We start from the raw sequence: 21,721 nt of genomic DNA, 5'->3' as shown, positions 1-21,721 counted from the left end.
GCTCACTGCAACCTCTGCCTCCTGGGTTCAAGCAATTCTCCTGCCTTAGCCTCCCGAGTAGCTGGGATTACAGGCATGTGCCACCCTGCCCGGCTAATTCTTGTATTTTTTTAATCGAGACAGGGTTTCACCATGTTGGCCAGGCTGGTCTTGAACTCCTGAACTCAAGTGATCTGCCTGCCTCAGCGTGAGCCACCAGGCCCAGCAGACAGTTCATTCTTAATCAGTGTAATCTAGTGCTATGTGAAGGAATACATCTCTCATTGCTTAGGGTGCAACCACATGCAAGCCATTACATACTAATTTGCGTAATAATCGTATATCAAAATACTCAGATTGGAGTTGTGGCTCTAGCAATTTAAGTAGCAAAACTGTTGTAATCTAGGCCTGAGAAAATAAGGGCCTCAGTTAAGAAGATTATAGTAGGAATGGCTGAAAGGAACAGATGATAAATACTGAGAAAGACTAAATTCCATAGCAGAGCCTGTAGAACAGTGGTTCTTAAACTTGAGCATGCATCAAAATTGTGGAGGGTTGGTTAAACAGATTGCTAGGCTTCACCCCTAGAGTTTCTGTTTGAGTAGGTTTGGAGTGGGTCTTGAGGATTTATTTTTATAGCAAGTTCTCAGGTGATGCTGATGCTACTGGTCCAGGGACCACAGTATGAAAATCACTGCTGTAAAGGTAGGTAGACTCTTTCCCCTCCCCATGTTCTCTGTGCGTAATAGACAGTCAGAGCCAGCAGATGGGAAATGAGCTAAGTGTTCTAATTAAGTGTTTTTGTGCTTTTTTTTTTTTTCAGGCCAAGTGATAATAGTAAAAGGATAATTCAACATGTAACATTGAAGTCGTGAAACCAATGGATATTGAAGAAAGCATTTGGTCCCCTAGGTTTGGATTGAAAGGCAAAATAGATGTTACAGTTGGTGTGAAAATACATCAAGGGTATCAAACGAAATACAAGATAATGCCGCTGGAACTTAAAACTGGCAAAGAATCAAATTCTATTGAACACCGTAGTCAGGTATAAATGTTAATAAGAAAATTGTCTGTTTTATACTTTTTTTTTTTTTTGAGACAGAATCTTGTTCTGTCACCCAGGCTGGAGAGCAGCGGTGCAGTCTTGGCTCACTGCAAGCTCCGCCTCCTGGGTTCACGCCAGGCTGGAGTGCAATGGTGTGATCTCAGCTCATTGTAACCTCTGCCTCCCAGGTTCAAGCGATTCTCCTGCCTCAGCCTCCTGAGTAGCTGGGATTACAGGCCCTCACCACATTGCCCAGCTAATTTTTTGTATTTTTAGTAGAGACGGGTTTCACTGTGTTGGCCAGGCTGGTCTTGAACTCCTGACCTCGTGATCTGCCTTCCTCAGCCTCCCAAAGTGCTGGGATTACAGGCATGAGCCACCGCGCCCGGCCTTATGCCTAATTTTTGTATTTTTTGTAGAAATCGAGTTTTGCCATGTTGCCCAGCCTGGTCTTGAACTCGCGACCTCACCTGATACTCCCACCTTGGCCTCCCAAAGTGCTGGAATTACAGGCGTGAGCCACTGCACACAGCCTTTTGTTATTAATTGTGTACAAAATATTGAAGGTTTTCACAAGAGCTTTACATTTGGGAATGAAAAGTAGGGTAACTTTGTTTCACCTGTTATTAGGTTTTCTGTAGATGCTGGAAGTGGAAGAAAAAATGTTTCCCCTTTTTAAAGACTTGAACTTTTTACTTTGATAATACAGAAATAACTGAAATTACAAACTTAAATACTTGGCTAAATTATAACCCTCTGGAGGAAGGAAAATTATGCCAATAGAAGAAAGGCTTGTTTTTGAAGTCAAGGATCAGAAGGAATGTGTTTTGTGTATATGAGACTGAAAATTTTTAATTGATTTTTAAAATCACAAGTTTGAATGAAATCACTTTATAATGCTAAACAGGAGATAAATATAAAAGCATTTCAGGCCAGCACAGTGGCTTACGCCTGTAATCCCAGCACTTTGGGAGGCCAAGGTAGGTGGATCACTTGAGGTCGAGAGTTTGAGACCAGCCTGGCCAACATGGTGAAACCCCATCTCTACTACAAAAAAAAAAAAAAAAAAAGCCTGGTGTGGTGGCACATGCCTGTAGTCCCAGCTACTTGGGAGGCTGAGAATTGCTCAAACCAGGGAGGCAGAAGTTGTAGTGAGCTGAGATCGCGCCACTGCACCCCAGCCGGGGTGACAGAGCCAGACTCCATCTCAAAAATAAATAAATAAATAAATAAATAAATAAATAAATAAATAAATAAATAAAAGCATTTCAATATCTTAAGTGATCTAGATTCCAAGATCTTTTTCCATTGAGATTGTTGCTCTAATTCGCCGTTGCTTCAAGGCAAAGAATATTACTGTATTTAATTTTGTTCAATTGGAGATTTTATTTTTGCAAGAAGTGCAAGAAAATTTTAAGAATAAAGTAGTAATTCTTGTATTAAAAAAATGAGGAAATTTGCTAGAACAAGGTTTAAAAAAAGTTGGAATTTATATTGCATATTATGCACAAGACAAGACATTGAAAAATTAATTATGATAGTTCATTATTCTGTTGGGTATGAGAAAAAAATAAGGTTCCCTACTTAAAAGATTTGACTTTTTAATTTTGATAATAAGAAAAGGTTTAAGAAAGTTTTTTTTAGATGGGGTCTTGCTATGTTGACTTGCAGCTAAAGCTGTTACATGAGCTAAAAGGACTATTTTTAACTTATCTTAGATGGTTTCTCTGAAGAATTTCATGAAACCTAAGGTGGTTAATGACATTTCATGCTCTGGAGAAACAAACTCTGTGGAGTTAGTATTATTTGTCACAGTAGCTATCATGTAAATGATAATCATTTTTGTTTTGGTTCATTTATTTTAAATGGAGAAAATAGTGTCTACAGACTGTTAACTTCAAAATGTAAATCATAGTTTAATTTCCTTCTTCAGTTTATTGGATATCTAAATATTTGCTTTCTAAGAAAATTCTCTATAGAATTCTTGGTTATCTAAGTAAAACTGAGAAGCATGAACTATGGTTGTTTTGTGTAAATTAATTTTTTTTTTTTTTGAGATGGAGTCTCGCTGTCACCCAGGCTAGAGTATGCAGTGGCACGATCTTGGCTCACTGCAAGCTCCACCTCCTGGGTTCATGCCATTCTCCTGCCTCAGCCTCCCAAGTAGCTGGGACTACAGGCGCCCACCACCACGCCTGGCTAATTTTTTTGTATTTTTAGTAGAGATGGGGTTTCACCTTATTAGCCAGGACGGTCTCAATCTCCTGACCTCGTGATCCGCCTGCCTCGGCCTCCCAAAGTGCTGGGATTACAGGTGTGAGCCACTGCGCCCGGCCTTTTTTTTTTTTATTTTAAGACAGTCTCCCTCTGTTACCCAGGCTGGAATGCAGTGGCACGGTCTCGGCTCACTGAAGCCTTTACTTCCCAGGATCAATCAATCTTCCCATCTCAGCCTCCTGAGTAGCTGGGACTATGGATGCACATCACCATGCCTGACTAATTTTTTTTTTTTTTTTTTGAGATGAAGTCTCCTTCTGTCCCCCAGGCTGGAGTGCAGTGGCACGATCTCGACTCACTGCAACCTCCACCTCCCGAGTTCAAGCAATTATCCTGCCTTAGCCTCTCAAGTAGCTGGATTACAAGCATGTGCCATCACACCTGGCTAATTTTTGTATTTTTAGTAGAGACAGGGTTTCACTATGTTGGCCAGGCTGGTCTTGAACTCCTGACCTCAAGTAACCTGCCCACCTTGGCCTTCCAAAGTGCTGGGAGTATAGTCATGAGCCACCATGCCCAGCCGTGCCCGGGTAATTTTTAAATTTTTTTACATACATCTCTTTTTGTAGAAATGGGGATCTCACTATGTTTTTGTTTTTATGCTTTTAAATTTTTGTGGGTACTTAGTAGGTGTATACATTCATGGATTACATGAGATATTTTAATACAGGCATGCAATACATAATAATCATAACATAGTAAATGTGGTATCCATCCCCTCAAACATTTATTATTTGTGTTACAAATAACCCAGTTATACTCCTTTAGTGATTTTAAAATGCACAGTTAAATTATTTTTGACTATAGTCACTCTTGTGCTAGCAAATACTGTCTTATTCATTACTCTTTCTTTTTTTCTTGGTACCCATTAACCATCCCCACTTCTCCCCACACCACCCTCACTATTGTTCCCAGCCTCTGGTAACCAACCTTCTACTATCTGTCTCCATGAATTCAATTGTTTTAATTTTTTGCTCCCACAAGTAAGTGAGAACATACAAAGTTTTCTGTGTCTGGCTTTTTTTGCTTAACATAATGACTATCAGTTGGTCTCATTATATTGCCCAGGCTGGTCTCAAACTCCTGGGCTCAAGCGATCCTCCTTCCTTGGCCTCCCAAAGTGTTGAGATTGCAGGCCTGAGCCACCATGCCTGGCCTAGATTAAATGTTTGACATCAAATTTCTTGTGTTATCTTTACCAATTTGGCTCATGTTACTTATTAAATAGAAATAGCTTTATTGATCTTTTGAGTTTAAAATTATGTGTTGGTTGCAAGACAATGTAGGGAAATACAAGAAGTTATAGTTTTGTTTGAGCAAATGTCAATGTTTGCACAGGTTGTTCTGTACACTCTCCTAAGCCAAGAGAGAAGAGCTGATCCAGAGGCTGGCTTGCTTCTCTACCTCAAGACTGGTCAGATGTACCCTGTGCCTGCCAACCATCTAGATAAAAGAGGTTGAGCCGTTTTTTTTAGTTTTACTTCTTTGCCCACCCCCAACTTCAGCTTCTGGTGATACATATTTACACCTGACAATCTACTCACAGCACTTATTAGGTTATAATTTGTAGCTATGGGTTTTTGTTGTTGTTGTTTTGTATGTGTGTGTTTTTGTTTTTGTTTTTTGAGATAGAGTCTCACTCCATTGCCCAGGCTGGAGTGAAGTGGCACAATCTTGGCTCACTGCAACCTCCACCTTCTGGGTTGAATCGATTCTCCTGCCTCAGTCTCCTGAGTAGCTGGGATTACAGGCGTGTGCCACCATGCCTGGCTAGTTTTACTTTTAGTAGAGATGGGGTTTCACCATGTTGGGCAGGCTGGTCTTGAACTCTTGGCCTCAAGTGATCTGCCCGCCTTGGTCTCTGAAAGTGCTGGGATTACAGGCATGAGCCACTGTACCTGGCCAATTGTGGTATTTTTTTAAAAGAATTTTAATAATATACTCTATAGTTGAAAACATTATTAATCTTTTAAAATTTTATTATGCAAAACTTTATTTCAAACTTTCTATTTTATATTGAAGATATTCTAGATAGCTGTATTTATCCCCAGTATTCAGCTAATACCAACTTCACAATGCTTACTAGTTATGAAATATATAGTTTAAAGAATTTATCAAGTGAACAGAAACTTAAAGGAAATGTACCAAAATGTTGTTATTCTAGTATAGTGGGAAATATGAATACCAAAATGTTGTTATTCTAGTATAGTGGGAAATATGAATACTGTTTTCTCCTTTTTAAAATGTTTTTATTTTTTATTTATTTATTTATTTATTTATTTATTTATTTATTTATTGAGACCGAGTTTCGCTCTTGTTACCCAGGCTGGAGTGCAATGGTGCGATCTCAGCTCACTGCAATCTCCGCCTCCTGGGTTCAAGTGATTCTCCTGCCTCAGCCCCCCGATTCGCTGTAATACAGTCATGCGCCACCAGTCCCAGCTAATTGTGTATTTTTAGTAGAGACGGGGTTTCACCATATTGGTTAGGCTAGTCTTGAACCCCTGACCTCTGGTGATCCGCCCACCTGGGCCTCCCCAAGTGTTGGGATTACAGGCATAAGCCATTGTGCCCGGCCCTAAAATGTTTTTAAATCTGAAAGTTTTACATATATAGTGAAAAAGACATGATAAACTTTATTTAACTCTTAAAAAGACATTCACCTTTTTTTCATAGAATTATTAAAGCTAAGAAACCAGATGGCATTCTTGTTGTTTCACCGTATTAGCAAATCTGCTACTAGACAGAAGACACAGCTTGCTTCTCTGCCACAAATAATTGAGGAAGAGAAAACTTATAAATAATTGTTCACAAATTGGTAATTGTGCTCTTTATAGCAGGTAAACATTGTCTACCAAAGGCATTATTTCTAGTTGAGTATGAACTCAACTAAATATGTTTAACACTGGTGGCCAGACCAGCACTGATAACGTCATTTTAGTTATTTTTCCTTTATATTTTCCTTCGTATTATTTCTAAAATTAAGATAATAGAAAAAAAAAAACACAGTACTTTTTTTTTTTTTTTTTTTTTGAGACGGAGTTTTTGCTCTTGTTGCCCAGGCTGGAGTGCAGTGGTGCAATCTCGGCTCATCACAACCTCTGCCTCTTGGGTTCAAGCGATTCTCCTGCCTCAGCCTCCCGAGTAGCTGGGATTACAGGCATGCGCTACCATTCCCAGCTAATTTTGTATTTTTAGTAGAGAAGAGGTTTCACCGTGTTGGTCAGGCTGGTCTCCAACTCCCAAACTCAGGTGATCTGACCATCTCAGTCTCCTGAAGTGCTGGGATTACAGGCGTGAGCCACCGCGCCCAGCTAATTTTTTGTATTTTTATTTATTTATTTGTATTTTATTTATTTTTTTGAGACAGTCTCACTCTGTCACCAGGGCTGGAGTGCAGTGGCATGATCTCGGCTCACTGCAACCTCCGCCTCCCTAGTTCAAGCGATTCTCCTGCCTCAGCTTCCCAAATAGCTAGGACTACAGGCACTCGCCACCACACCCATCCTATGTGCTGTATTTTTATATTTTTAGTAGAGATGGGGTTTCACCATGTTGGCCAGGATGGTCTCAATCTCTTGACCTCGTGATCCACCCACCTCGGCCTCCCAAAGTGCTGGGATTACAGGCATGAGCCACTGTGCCCAGCAATTTTTTGTATTTTTAATAGAGATAGAGTTTCACCATGTTGGCCAGGCTGTTCTTGAACTCCTGACCTCAAGTGATCTGCCTGCCTTGGCCTCCCAAAGTGCTGGGATTATAGGCTTGAGCCACTGCACTATGCCGAAATACTTTTTTTTTTTTTTTTTTTGAGACAGAGTCTTGCTCTGTTGCCTGGGCTGGAGTGTAGTGGCGCAATCTTGGCTCACTGCAACCTCCACCTCCTGGGTTCAAGCAATTCTCCTGCCTCAGCCTCTCAAGTAGCTGGGACTACAGGCGTCCGCCACCACACCTGGCTAATTTTTTGTATTTTAGTAGAGATGGGGTTTCACCATGTGTTGCCCAGGCTGGTCTCGAACTCCTGAGCTCAGTCAATCCGCCCGCCTTGGCCTCCCAAAATGCTAGAATTGCAGGTGTGAGCCTCTGCGCTCGGCCTCACGTAAATACTCTTTAAGGTATTTTTTCAAGGGATCTCTTAATGGCAGAGGACTGTGAACCGTAGGAAGACTGGGCATATTTCTTTGAAATCTTATGTTTATTGTCAGTGTTTTGTATGCTGTCTTATAGCATGTTTGTTTCTATAGAAAATATTTTAATCTGGTATTAAGCAAAATCCAAATGATTCTCCATGTTTTTATGTGTACTTACGTCACTGAGCTGGGTGTACAAATATTGTGATTTTTGAGAAATGAAGTTGTATTAAAAGCCAAAACTTGTTATATATGGGAATGAAGATTAGGGTTTACCCAACCTGAGTTGTTTGGGGGATAGTCACTGAAGGCAAAATAAGGCAGTATTGAGTTTCTCACACATTTTGTTTTATAAAAAGCCATATGGCTTATGTTTAAATGACTTTTAAGGAACATTAGGGGCTGTGGTTATGAGTTATGATGATGATCATATATGTGTTCTTATTTTGGAATTATCTCACTTTGTACCCAGCCAGGAAAATGGTTTATAAGTATCTCTAACTTGGAACTTTATATTTAGAGCAGCTGAACAACAGATGGATGGTAGTTCAGTCCCAATTGTGATGCTGCCCAAAACAGAAGAAGAAACCCAGCATCTGAAGCAAACACACTTAGAATATTTCAGCCTTTAGTGTCTAATGTTAACCCTGGAGTCACAATCGAAGGATAATAAAAAGAATCACCAAAATATCTGGCTAATGCCTGCTTCGGAAATGTAAGTAGTCCATTTAGTACAGTAAGATTTTAGTAGTTTGGATTAATGAGGTGGCATTTGGAATTTATGACAAATACAGGTTATGAAGCATGTTATAGATATGCGATTTCATTTATTCATGACAACTGCAGATGGCTCTCAATTGTTTCTAAGAAGAGCACCATTCCTGTGTATCCTATGTGCTGTAATCATTGCTAGTTAGTAATATAGTTTCAATAGACTAAATATGCCTCAAGAAATCTTGTTTTAAAAATTACTTTTCTTTGGGAGGCCGAGGTGGGTGGATCACCTGAGGTCAAGGGTTTGAGACCAGCCTGGCCAACATGGCGAAAACCTGTCCTTACTAAAAATACAAAAATTAGCCGGGCGTGGTGGCGGGTGCCTGTAATCCCAGCTACTTGGGAGACTGAGGCAGGAGAATCGCTTGAACACCTGGGAGGCAGAGGCTGCAGTCAACCAAGATTGTGCCATTGCACTCCAGCCTGGGCAACAAGAGCAAAACTGTCTCAAAAAAAACAAAACAAAATATTAGCTGGGCGTGGTGGTGGGCGCCTATAATCCCAGCTACTTGGGAGACTGAGGCAGGAGAATTGCTTGAACCCGGGAGGTGGAGGTTACAGTAAGCCAACATCGCACCACTGCACTCCAGCCTGGGTGACAGAGTGAGACTCTGTCTCAAAAAAAAAAAAAGTTACTTTTGTCAGGGCGGTGTGTCATGCCTGTAATCCCAGCACTTTGCGATGCCGAAGCAGGTGGATTGCTTGAGCTCACGAGTTTGAGACCAGCTTGGGCAACATGGCAAAACCCTGTCTCTACAAAAAATACAAAAATTACCTAGGTGTGGTTGTGCATGCCTGTAGTCCCAGGATGAGGTGGGAGGATGGCTTGAGCCAGAGGTGAAGGTTGCACTGAGCTGAGATCGCACCACTGCACTCCAGCCTGGGTGATAGAGCCAGACCTTGACTCAAAAAAAAAAAAAAATTATTTTAAATCCTGTTAAAAGTTTTCAGTATGTACTTTTTCATCAGTGATAACATTATAAACTTGAGTATATCTTAAAGTGAATTGTTATATATTGTATATATTGGTATAATGCAAATTAATGTGGTATTAACTTGATTTTTTAAATACTCGCTTTTTTTTTTTTTTGAGATGGAATCTCACACTGTCACCCAGGCTGGAGTGCAGTGGCATGATGTCAGCTCACTGCAACCTCTGCTGTCTGGATTCAAGCTATTCTCCTGCCTCAGCCTCCAAGTAGCTGGGATTACAGGTGCCTGCCACTGCGCCCAGCTAATTTTTGTAGTTTTAGTAGAGACAGGGTTTCACCATCTTGGCCAGGCTGGTCTTGAGCTCCTGACTTAGTGATCCACCCACCTCAGCCTCCCAAAGTGATGGGATTACAGGCGTGAGCCACCTTGCCTGGTCTAAATACTCGTATTTTAAATGTTTATATTTTCAGTAACTTTTGATACAGATGCAAATTTTCTAAAGGTCCATTTCATAGTCCTTGTGGGATTCATTTCAAAAAATAATAATAATATATCACCTGTAAAGTTAGAATTTTTCTTTTTTTTTTTTTTAAGAGACAGGGTCACACTCTGCTGCCCTGGCTGGAGTATAGTGGTGCAATCATAGCTCACTGTAGCCTCGAACTTCTGGGATAAAGTTCACAGTCCTCCTGCCTCAACCTCCTGAGTAGCTAGGACCATAGGTGTGCACCACCAAACTTGGCTAACTTTTTTTTTTTTTTTTAGAGATGGGATCTTGCTATATGGCCCAGGCTGGTCTTGAACTCCTGGCCTCAAGTGATCCTCCCATATTGACCACCCAAAGTGCTGGTATTACAGCTGTGAGCCACTGTGCCATGGCTAATTTTTTTGTTTTATTTTATTTTACGTTATTATAGAAACAGGGTCTTGCTATGTTGCCCAGCATAGTCTTAAATTCCTGAGCTCAAGTGATCCTCCCACTTTGGCCTCCAAAAGTGTTGAGATTATAGGTATAAGCCATTATGCCTGGCCTAGGATTTATCTTTGCATAGTATTTTTCTTTATGTAAAATTTCATTGCTTTAGCTTCATTTTTTCTTTGCAGAATGAGTATTAATGATGTGACTTTAGAAATAATTGGATCATTATTTCCCTAATATTAGACTTTAACACAAGGAAACATTGCAGTGGAGAAAGTTTATGCAATTGTGGATAGACTGCGTATGTGTAGTGAGTATACTATACATATGTAAAATTTATGTAAAATTTAATTGCTTTCATTTTTTTAATCTCAGGCCTTTTGTAGTATGTAAAACATTTTTTTTTTTAGACAAAGTCTTGCTCTGGGCCGGGCGCGGTGGCTCAGGCCTGTAATCCCAGCACTTTGGGAGGCCAAGGGGGGCGGATCACGAGGTCAGGATATTGAGACCATGCTGGCTAACACAATGAAACCCCATCTCTACTAAAAATACAAAATATTAGCCGGGCATGGTGGCAGGTGCCTGTAGTCCCAGCTACTCCCGAGGCTGAGGCAGGAGAATCCCACGAACCCAGGAGGCAGAACTTACAGTGAGCCAAGATTGCGCCACTGTACTCCAGCCTAGTCAACAGAGAGACTCCATCTCAAATAAATAAATAAATAAATAAATAAATAAATAAATAAATAAGTCTTACTCTGTCACCCAAGCTGGAGTGTCTTGACCCACTGCAACCTCTCCCTTCTGAGTTCCAGTAATTCTCATGCTTCAGCCTCCCAAGAAGCTGGGTTTACAGGCACGTGCCACCACGCCCAGCTAATTTTTGTTATTTTTAGTAGAGACGGGGTTTTGCCGTGTTGGCCAGGCTAGTCTCGAACTCCTGGCCTCAAGCAGTCCACCCACCTCAGCCTCCCAAAGTGCTGGGATTACAGTCGTGAGCCACTGCACCCAGCCAAAATTTTTTTTTTTTTTTTTTTTGAGATGGAATCTCACTCAGTCGCCCAGGCTGGAGTGCAGTGGCACGATCTCAGCTGATGCAACCTCTGCCTCCCAGGTTCAAGCGATTCTGCCTCAGCTTCCCGAGTAGCTGGGACTACAGGCGTGTGCCGCTACGCCCAGCTAATTTTTTTTTTTTTTTTTTGAGACGGAATTTCGCTCTTGTTGCTCAGGCTGGAGTGCAATGGCACAATCTTGGCTCACTGAAACCTCCCCCTCCCGGGTTCAAGCAATTCTCCTGCCTCAGCCTCCCGAGTAAACTGGGATTACAGGCATGGGCCACCACGCCAGGCTAATTTTGTATTTTTAGTAGAGACAGGGTTTCTCCATGTTGGTCAGGCTGGTCTTGAACTCCCAACCTCAGATGATCCACATGCCTCGGCCTCCCAAAGTACTGGGATTGCAGGTGTGAGCCACAGCACCTGGCTATTTTTTTGTATTTTTAGTAGAGACGGGGTTTCACCGTGTTAGCCAGGATGGTCTTGATCTCCTGACCTCGTGGTGATCCAGCTGCCTCGGCCTCCCAGAGTGCTGGGATTACAAGTGTTAGCCCCTGCACCCGGCCTCAAAAATTTTTTTTTCTGTTTTTGAGATGGAGTTTTGCTCATGTTCCCCAGGCTGGAGAGTAATGTTGCGATCTTGGCTCACCACAACCTCCACCTCCGAGATTCTCCTCCCTCAGCCTCCCGAGTAACTGGGATTACAGGCATGCGCCACCACACCCTGCTAATTTTGTATTTTTAGTAGGGATGGGGTTTCTCCATGTTGGTCAGGCTGGTCTTGAACTCTCAACCTCACGTGATCCACCCACCTCAGCCTCCCAAAGTGCTGAGATTACAGGTGTGAGCCACTACACTTGGCCTCAAAATTTTTTTTTATATAAAACTTAAATTGTTTTAGTTTCATTTTTTTCTTTCCAGAGTGAATTTTTTTTTTTTTTTTTGGACAGATTCTTGCTCTGTTGCCCAGGCTGGAGTGCAATGGCATGATCTCAGCTCATTGCAACCTCCACCTCATGGGTTCAAGTGATTCTCCTGCCTCAGCCTCCTGAATAGCTGGGATTACGGGTGCTTGCCACCATGCCTAGCTAATTTTGTATTTTTAGTAGAGATGGGGTTTCTCCATTTTGGTCAGGCTGGTCTTGAACTCCCGACCTCAGGTCATCCACCCACCTCAGCCTCCCAAATTGCTGGGATTACAGGCATGAGCCACGGAGCCCAGCCCAGAATGAATATTAATAACATGACTTCAGAAATAATTGGATCATTTTTTCCCCTAATATTAGACTTCAACACAAGATAACATTGCTGTGGAGAAAGTTTATTTAATTGTAGTTAGACTGCATATATGTAGTGAATCTGTCATACATATATAAATACTAATAAGCCTCTGAGAGCACATGTCATTTAGTAGTGCTGCCGGAGAGATTTTAAATGATTTTTTTTTTTTTTTTGAGACGGAGTTTCACTCTTGTTGCCCAGGCTGGAGTGCAATGGCACGATCTCGGCTCACCGCAACCTCCGCCTGCCAGGTGCAAGCGATTCTCCTGCCTCTGCCTCCTGAGTAGCTGGGATGACAGGCATGTGCCACCAAGCCCGGCTAATTTTGTATTTTTAGTAGAGACAGGGTTTCTCCATGTTGGTCAGTCTGGTCTCAAACTCCTGACCTCAGATGATCCGCCTACCTCGGCCTCCCAAAGTGCTAGGATTATAGGCATGAGCCACTGCGCCTGGCTATAATTTTTTTTTATATTGCATTTGGGAGCAGGTTATTATGGTTTGTTTTCTGTAATGGTATTATATGTATCAGGCCAAGAAGTGGGGGTATCTACCCTTCAGGGATCAAAGTGCCAACAGAACACAGTTTTTGGAGATCCCAGCCTGTGGGTACAACAAGGGTGGGGCGATCCCTAGCACTTTCTCGCAAGACTGTTGTTGAGCAATTCATTTAAAACTAATAGAGGGCCGAGCATGGTGCCTCAGGCCTGTAATCCCAGCACTTTGGGAGGCTGAGCCGGTGGGTCACTTGAGTCCAGGGGTTCGAAACCAGCCTGGCCAACATGGTGAAACCCTGTCTCTACTAAAAATATTAAAAATTAGCTTGGCGTGGTGGTGTATGCCTGTAATCCCAGCTACTCAGAAGACTGAGGCATGAGAATCACTTGAATGGGGCGGGGGTCGGAGGGTGTCTCAAAAAACCCCAGAAACTAATAGAATGTTTACTTAACATTTCTAACATTTTACTGTAGGTTGTGTAAAATGTAAAAATGACAGGCTTAATATTAGTCTTTTTGTTTTTTTGTTTTGTTTTGTTTTTGTTTTTGATTGAGAGGTAGTTTTGCTCTTGTTGCCCAGGTTGTTGAGCAATGGTGAGATCTTGGCTCACTGCAACTTTCATCTCCCGGGTTCAAGTGATTCTCCTGCCTCAGCCTCCTGAGTAGCTGGGATTATGGGCGAGCACTACCACACCTGGCTAATTTTTTTTTTTTTTTTTTTTTTAGTAGAGATGGGGTTTCACCACGTTGGCCAGGCTGGTCTTGAACTTCTGACCTCAGGTAATCCACCCGCCTCGGCCTCCTGGAGTGTTGGGATTACAGGCGTGAGCCACCACACCTGACCTCAATAACAATTTTTAGGAGTCAGATGAACAAGTAAGTTGTAGGAAAATGCAGACACAATACTTACGTATGTAATATAAACAGAAGTTTTTTCCTTTGGTCTTTTCATAGGGAGAAGAGTGGCAGTTGCATTGGAAACCTGATTAGAACGGAACATGTAAAGATAGTTTGCGATGGGCAATATTTGCATAATTTCCATCGTAAACATGGTGCCATGCCTGTCACAAATCTAATGGCAGGTGACAGAGTTATTGTAAGTGGAGAAGAAAGGTCACTGTTTGCTTTGTCTAGAGGATATGTGAAGGAGATTAACATGACAACAGTAACTTGTTATTAGACAGGTAATGAAATGTTACTTTTTTCTAAACAGCTTTATTGATATATAATTCACATCCGTGTAGTTCATCCATTTAAAATGTACAATTCACTGGTTTTTAGTATATTCACAGTGTTGTGCAGCCATCACCACAATCAACTTTGAGTATTTTCATCACCCCAAAAAGAAACTCCCAGGGAAGAAGCCCTCTACCCTTTAGTAGTCACTTCTCATTTTCCTCCAATTTCCCCAGCCCGAGGCAACCACTAACCTACTTTCTGTCTCTGTAGATTTGACCATTCTGGACATCTCGTATAAATGGAATCATGCAATATGTGGTCTTTGGTGACTGGGTTTTTTCACACAGCATGCTGTTTTTGAAATTCATCTTCATGTTATAACATGTATCAGCATTTCATTCTTTTTATTTTAAATAAATTCAGGTAAAATTCATATAACAAAATTGATCATTAACCATTTTAATGTGTATAATTGAGTGGCATTTAGTATATTCCCAATATTGTGCAAACATCACTTCTGTCTATTTCTAAGATACTTTTATCATCCTAAAAGGAAACCTCATTCCTATTACGCAGTCACTTCCCACTCTCTCCTCCCTGAAGTCCCTGGCAACCACTAAATTGGCTTTCTTTCTGTATAGATTCATCCATTCTGGATATATGATATAAGTGGAACCATACAATATGTGACCTTTTGTGTCTTGCTTCTTTCACTTAGCCTAATGTTTGCAAAGTTCATTCATGTTTCAGCATATATGAGACCCTCATTTTTTTTATGGCTGATTATATTCTGTTGTATGGATACACCACATTTTGTTCATCCATTCACCAGCTGATGGACATTTGAGTTGTTTCCACTTTTTTGCTGTAATGATTAATATTGCTATGAACATTGACATGCATCGTTTTAGGTAGACATATTTTCATTTTCTTTGTAGTTACCTAGGCATGGGTCATGTGCTAATTTCGCATTTAACATTTTGAGGAACTACCAAACTGCTAAAGTTTTGTTTAGTACATTATGTTCCATAGTGATGATGTGGACATAATCTTATCTAATTCTTACAACCGCATGTATAGCAGACAGCATAGATGCCACCCTGTGTTAGCTATAATGCTTATTTCTCCTTGCATGCTGGGTACTGACTATTTTGTTCTCTCCCTTTAAATAAAAATGTTGATTTTTCCCATTTATAGTTGTGATATAAGTATACCCATTTCAGTTACAACAAAATGGCTGATTTAAATAAAAATATATAGGCAGGGCACAGTGGCTCACGTCTGTAATCCCAGCACTTTGGGAGGCCGAGTTGGGTGGATCACAAGGTCAGGAGATCGAGACCATCCTGGCTAACACGGTGAAAACCCGTCTCTACTAAAAATACAAAAAAAGAGCCAGGCATGGTAGCGCACACACCTATAGTCCCAGCTACTCGGGAGGCTGAGGCAGGAAAATTGCTTGAACCCGGAGGCAGAGGTTTCGGTGAGCTGAGATCGCACCACTGCACTCCAGCCTGGGCAACAAGAGTGAGACTCTGTCTAAAAATATATATATATATGTATATATATTCTACTATTTTTATTTAGGCCAGACCCAGTGAGCCACCACGCCTGGCCTAAATAAAAATATTAATAGTAGAATAATTGATATGAAAATCTGGGCAGGCGAGGTGGTACACGCCTGTAATCCTAGCACACTGGGAGGCTGAGGTGGGTATATTGCTTGAGCCCAGGAGTTTGAGGCCAGCCTGGGCAACGTAAGTAAGACCTGGTCTCTACCAAAAATACAAAAATTAGGAGGTGGTGCATGTCTGTAGTCCCAGGTACTGTGGAGGCCGAGGTGGGAGGATCAGTTGAGCCCAGGAGGTTGAGGCTGCAGTGAGCTGAGATCACACCTCTGCACTGCACATAGCCTGAGTGACAGAGTGAGACCCTGTCTTAAAGAAAAAAAAAAAAATTGTGGCAGAGACCAATATCCACATTCACGAATAATCCATATTCCCTTCTTCTTTCACAGTCAGCTGGATTGTGTTTTCCAGCATTTCTTACAGTTAATACAGGCATGCCCGACCATTTCTTAATGGAGAGAGGTCAGCAGTTGGGACTCAGTGACATCTGAGTAACTGTAATGGAAATGTCCAGGCTCGTTCCCTACTGATCAGTAATCTTAGTTGAGTCATAACCACCCCTTGTCTAGATATCATGACGTGGGATGGTGATCCACAATGTTCCGGTTGTCTACTTGGATTTGTGTATCCTTTGCAGTATTTATTTAGTGTCTACCATGTATTAAGTACTTTGCAAATCCTTGAGGAATTTACGGTCTTGCGTGTAGACATACATATTTTCTTTTTCGTTTTTTTTTTTTTTTTTGACACATGGTCTCACTCCAGCCCAGGCTGGAGTACAGTGGCATGATCACAGTTCATTGCAGCCTGGACTTCCTGGGATCAAGCAGTCCTTCTACCTCAGCCTCCTGCATAGCTGGGACCACAGGTGCATGCCACCACACCCGGCTAATTTTTTAATTTTTTGTAGAGATGGGGGTCTCACTACATTGCCCAGGCTGGTCTTGAACTCATGGGCTCAAGTGATCCTCCTGCTTCAGCCTTCTGAAGTGCTAGCATTATAGGCATGAGCTACTACACCCAGCTTATTTTCAATCTAATATGATATGTGTTCAAATTGATAGGAACACAGAGGAGAGGTATTTAATTCAATTTTAGGAGGCTCAGGGAAGGCTTTTTTTTTTTTTTTTTTTTTTTTTTTTTTTTTTTTTTTGAGACAGTCTCACTGTCTCCCTGGCTGGAGTGCAGTGGCACGATCTCAGTTCACTGCAGCCTCTGCCTCCTGGGCTCCAGCGATTCTCCTGCCTCAGCCTCCTGAGTAGCTGGGATTATAGGCGTGTGCCACCATGCCCGACTAATTTTTATATTTTTAGTAGACACAGGGTTTTACCATGTTGGCCAGGCTGGTCCCAAATTCCTGATCTCAAGTGATCGTCCTGCCTCAGCTTCCCAAAGTGTTGGGATTACAGGCATGAGCCACCATGACAGGCCAAGGGAAGCCTTTTCGAAGAGCTAATTCTGAATCTTCATCCTGTGGATTAATAAATTAGTCTGGTGAAACAGTGTGAGAAGAGAATACTGGGCAAACCTGTTGCACAAAGGTGTGATGTAGTGTGACATGGAGCATTCAGGAAAATGCAGGTAATTACGTTATTTCTGGAATATAAAATATAAGGAAGAGAGTAATTAGAGAGATCAGGTCATAGAATGTCTTATATACCATGTTAAAAAGTTTTCCATCCTGGGCCACATAGTGAGACTGCCATCTCTCCAAAAAATTAAAAAATTAGCCAGGTGTGGTGGTGTACACATGTAGTCCCAGCTACTCAGGGGGCTGTGGTGAGATAATTGCTTGAGCCCAGGAGTTCAAGGCTACAGTGAGCCATGATCATGCCACTGCACTCTAGCCTAGGCAATAGAACAAGACCCTCTCTCAAAAAAAAAAAAAAAGCTTAGATTTTATTTATTCTGATGTATTGAAAGGTTTTAAACAGAAGAGTGGATAATCATTGGATTTGCATTTTCCTTTGGCTGCATTGTAGAGAATTGAGTTCATTAATGGAAGAAAAACTAAAAGCAAATCTGGAAGCTGTTGCAGTGACCCAGGCTAGAGGAAACTGAGGCAGGGTAGTGTTGGCAGAGAGAATGGAATGACTTTGAGAAGTATTTAGAAAGTAAAATTGGCTGGCATTTGGATACTGATTGGGTATGTGGGTTGGGGAGAGGATGAGGGAGAGGGAATGATCAAGACGGCAGTGCAAGTGCAAATGCCAATGCCATTAACTGTGATCAGGACCAGAGAAGGAGCATCAGGTTCCGCAGGGATGAGGAGGAGTTCTGCTTTGAAAGTACTGTGCTTTCACAGCCTGGGTTTAGCTAAGTGGAGAGATCTCGCTGCCTACTAAATATCCAAACCCAAAGCTTGGGTGAGGAACCAGGTGGGAGAGGAGTGTGAGGTCAGGCCTAAAGATGGAATTTGGAATTTGGAGGCACGTGAGGGCCTGGGACCCTGGGGCAAACAATGAGAAAGAGTAGTACGATGAACCAGGGAAGGGACTCTAGGGAATACCAGAGCTTAAGGGACAGATAGAAGACAGGGAGAAGGTGGCAGAAAAGAAACCTGCACTCCAGGTTAGAGGAAGGAAGAGCCATGCATTCAGGATCCCGCTGGGGATGGTGAACCCATGTTCGATTGCAAGGGTAAATGGATTTTCAGCAAATGTTGCAGGTTCCCAATTATTAATTGCTTTGGCCTTGGTGCCTTGAACCTTCCCCTTCCCTCTGCCTTTTCCCACCAATCCAGGGCCTCATGCTGTCCTTGATTGGCAAGTGTGACTGAGGGCTGGTAGCTATTTTAATAGCTATTCTGGCCCATTTATTCTTTTAGCAGATAGCAGCATATTTCTTATACAGACTATGTGAAATGGAAAACATTCATGTATATTTGTTTTGTTGTTTTAGAAACTTGTCGGTCCTTCCAGAATCAACTTTGTTCAGATTAGACCAAGAAGAAAAAAATTGTGATATAGATACCCCATTAGGAAATATTTCTAAATTGATGGAAAACACGTTTGTCAGGTTTGTAACAATGAGCAAATTTGAATTTCACTCCACTTTTCTAAGGAATATTACTAAAAGTGCTTTTTCACTTTTCAGCAAAAAACTTCGAGATTTAATTATTGACTTTCGTGAACCTCAGTTTATATCCTGCCTTAGTTCTGTTCTTCCACATGATGCAAAGGATACGGTTGCCTGCATTCTAAAGGGTATGCTAAAATCACCATGTCTGCTTTGATTAATTTTTCTTGTTTCTATTTGATTTATACTGTAGTCTAATATCTTGATTAGACTTGCAATTACAATGTTTAGACCAAGACTCTTTGGAAATGGTTTTGTATTGAAGAGTAGACTTGGATAGAGACTGCTTTTCTTATAAAATAATTAACTTTTCCTTTGAAATTCAACATTCTTTTTCGTGTCATTTTTGAATTTAAATGTAGGTTTGAATAAGCCTCAGAGGCAAGGGATGAAAAAGGTGCTTCTTTCAAAAGACTACACACTCATTGTGGGTATGCCTGGGACAGGAAAAACAACTACGATATGTACTCTCGTAAGGTTATTATTCTTCTGCTTAGAGACAAAATATTTGTATCCGCTTCTCCTCAGTTCGGAGGATGTAATATTTAATATCAAAAGGGCTGAATTTTAATTCAGTGTCTTTGTTTCAAATGAACTTTTTAGAATGACGAGAAATAGTAAAGCTGAAGCACAAACAGTTGTAATCATGTAGATTTCTCGCATTTAGAATTTTCTAAGCTCTCTTTCCGTTAGTGGTATGTGATATTTATCACTATATGTGTTCCTTTCCCTTTAAAGATGATGTTAGAGGCCGGTCGTGGTGGCTTACGCCTGTAATCCCAGCACTTTAGGAGGCCAAGGTGGGCGGATCACTTGAGGTCAGGAGTTCGAGACCAGCCTGGCCAACATGGTGAAACCCCATCTCTACTAAAAATAAAAAAATTAGCCACGCATAGTGGCATGCGCCTGTAATCCTAGCTTTACTCGGGAGGCTGAGGCAGGAGAATCACTTGAACCCAGGAGGCGGAGATTCTAGTGAGCCGAGATCATGCCATTGTATTCCAACCTGGGCAACAAGAGCAAACCTCCGTCCTAAAAAAAAAAAAAGGTGTTAGAGATTTTTCTTGGATTTTTTTTTTCCATGTCAGTAAATTTCTTTTTTTCTTTTTTTTTTTTTTTTTTTTTTTTGAGATGGAGTCTTGTTACATGAGCCAGGCGAGGTGGATCATGCCTATAATCCCAGCACTTTGGGAGTCCAAGTCAGGGGGATTGGTATTTGAGACCAGGTTGGAATGCAGTGGCATGATCACAATTCATGCAGTCTTAACCTCCTGGGCTGAAACAGTCCTCGTTCCTGAGCCTCCCAAGTAGCTGGGACCACAGGGGTGCACCACCTCATTTGGCTAATTAAAAAAAGAATTTTTTAAAAAGAGATGGCATCTCACTTTGTTGCCCAGGCCAGTCTTGAATTTCTGGGTTCAAGTGATCCACTTGCGTCAGCCTCCCAAAGTGCTGGGATTACAAGCGTGAGCCACCGTGCCTGGCCTATGATGTATTATTGACGTATTATTAATAATGTATAATAATGTCATGTAATTTTTGTAAAATGTTTTGGCTTCATAATTTTTACTTGGCTCAGCTCTTAGATATGGTTCTTGTTAAGTTTATAAACATGTTAAAAATTATCTGGAATTAAAAGTAAAGCTGTTTTTTCTTTTTTCTCTTACCCATTATTAGGTAAGAATTCTCTACGCCTGTGGTTTTAGTGTTTTGTTGACCATCTATACACACTCTGCTGCTGACAATATTCTTTTGAAGTTAGCCAAGTTTAAAATAGGATTTTTGCGTTTGGGTCAGACTCAGAAGGTTCATCCAGCTATCCAGCAATTTACAGAGCAAGAAATTTGCAGATCAAAGTCCATTAAATCCTCAGCTCTTCTAGAGGAACTCTACAATAGTCAAGTAAGCACAATTATTGTATACTAATACTAACAGTTAATGTCCACAGCCAGAATGAGGGGAAAAACTGTACTCTGGGAAATTTAGTCACATTGACTGGATTTGCACGTGATTAATTTATATGTACTATACGACCAGTTTATTAACTTACAGTTTGCTATTTCCTTCTGATCTGAAATAAGGTTTTGGGTTTATTATTTAGGGCTCTCTTCTAGTTTCAAATATCCTAGGAAACTACTAATAATCAGGGTTTTGGCCAGGCGCGATGGCTCACGCTTGTAATCCCAGCACTTTGGGAGGCCAAGGTGGGCGAATCATGAGGTCAAGAGTTCAAGACCAGCCTGGCCAACATAATGAAACCCTGTCTCTACTAAAAATACAAAAAAAATTAGCTGGGCGTGGTGGTGGGCGCCTGTAATTCCAGCTACTTGGGAGGCTGAGGCAAGGAGAATCGCTTGAACCTGGGAGGCGGATGTTGCAGTGAGCTGAGATTGTGACACTGCACTCCAGCCTAGGTGACAATGCGAGACTCCGGCTCAAAAAAAAAAAAAAATCCGGGTTTTTTGTAAGTTTGAATTAGAAACAATGGTACTTAATAGTCTTGTGATAACTATCTCTAGGCTTTTATATAGAACCTAATTTTTATTTTATTTTGTTATTTAATGTTTATTTATACTGGGAGTTCTTAACTGATTTTTTTTTCTTTTTTTTTTTTTTTTTTTTTGAGACAGAGTCTCTCTCTGTCACCCAGGCTGGAGTGCAGTGGCATGATCTTGGCTCACTGCAAGCTTCGCCTCCCGGGTTCACACCATTTTCCTGCCTCAGCCTCCCGAGTAGCTGGGACTACAGGCACCCGCCACCATGCCCGACTAATTTTTTTTTTTTTTTGAGACAGGGTTTTGCTCTTGTTGCCCAGGCTGGAGTGCAATGGCGCCATCTCAGCTCACCGCAGCTTCTGCCTCCTGGGTTCAAGCGATTCTCCTGCTTCAGCCTCCGAAGTAGCTGGGATTACAGGCATGCGTGACCACGTCCTGCTAATTTTGTATTTTTAGT

General features: G+C 41.4%; 1 pseudogene; it reads left to right on the top strand.

Moving 5' to 3' along the window:
* LOC115831154 overlaps positions 1-21,721 on the top strand; it is a 70,512-nt pseudogene that overhangs the window by 33,886 nt on the left and 14,905 nt on the right.

The sequence above is a fragment of the Nomascus leucogenys genome, chromosome 18 (assembly GCF_006542625.1).
Source record: "Nomascus leucogenys isolate Asia chromosome 18, Asia_NLE_v1, whole genome shotgun sequence".
Lineage (NCBI taxonomy): Eukaryota > Metazoa > Chordata > Mammalia > Primates > Hylobatidae > Nomascus > Nomascus leucogenys.
The sequence above is the reverse complement of the archived record's forward strand: the minus strand, read 5'-3'. Positions and strand labels throughout refer to the sequence as shown.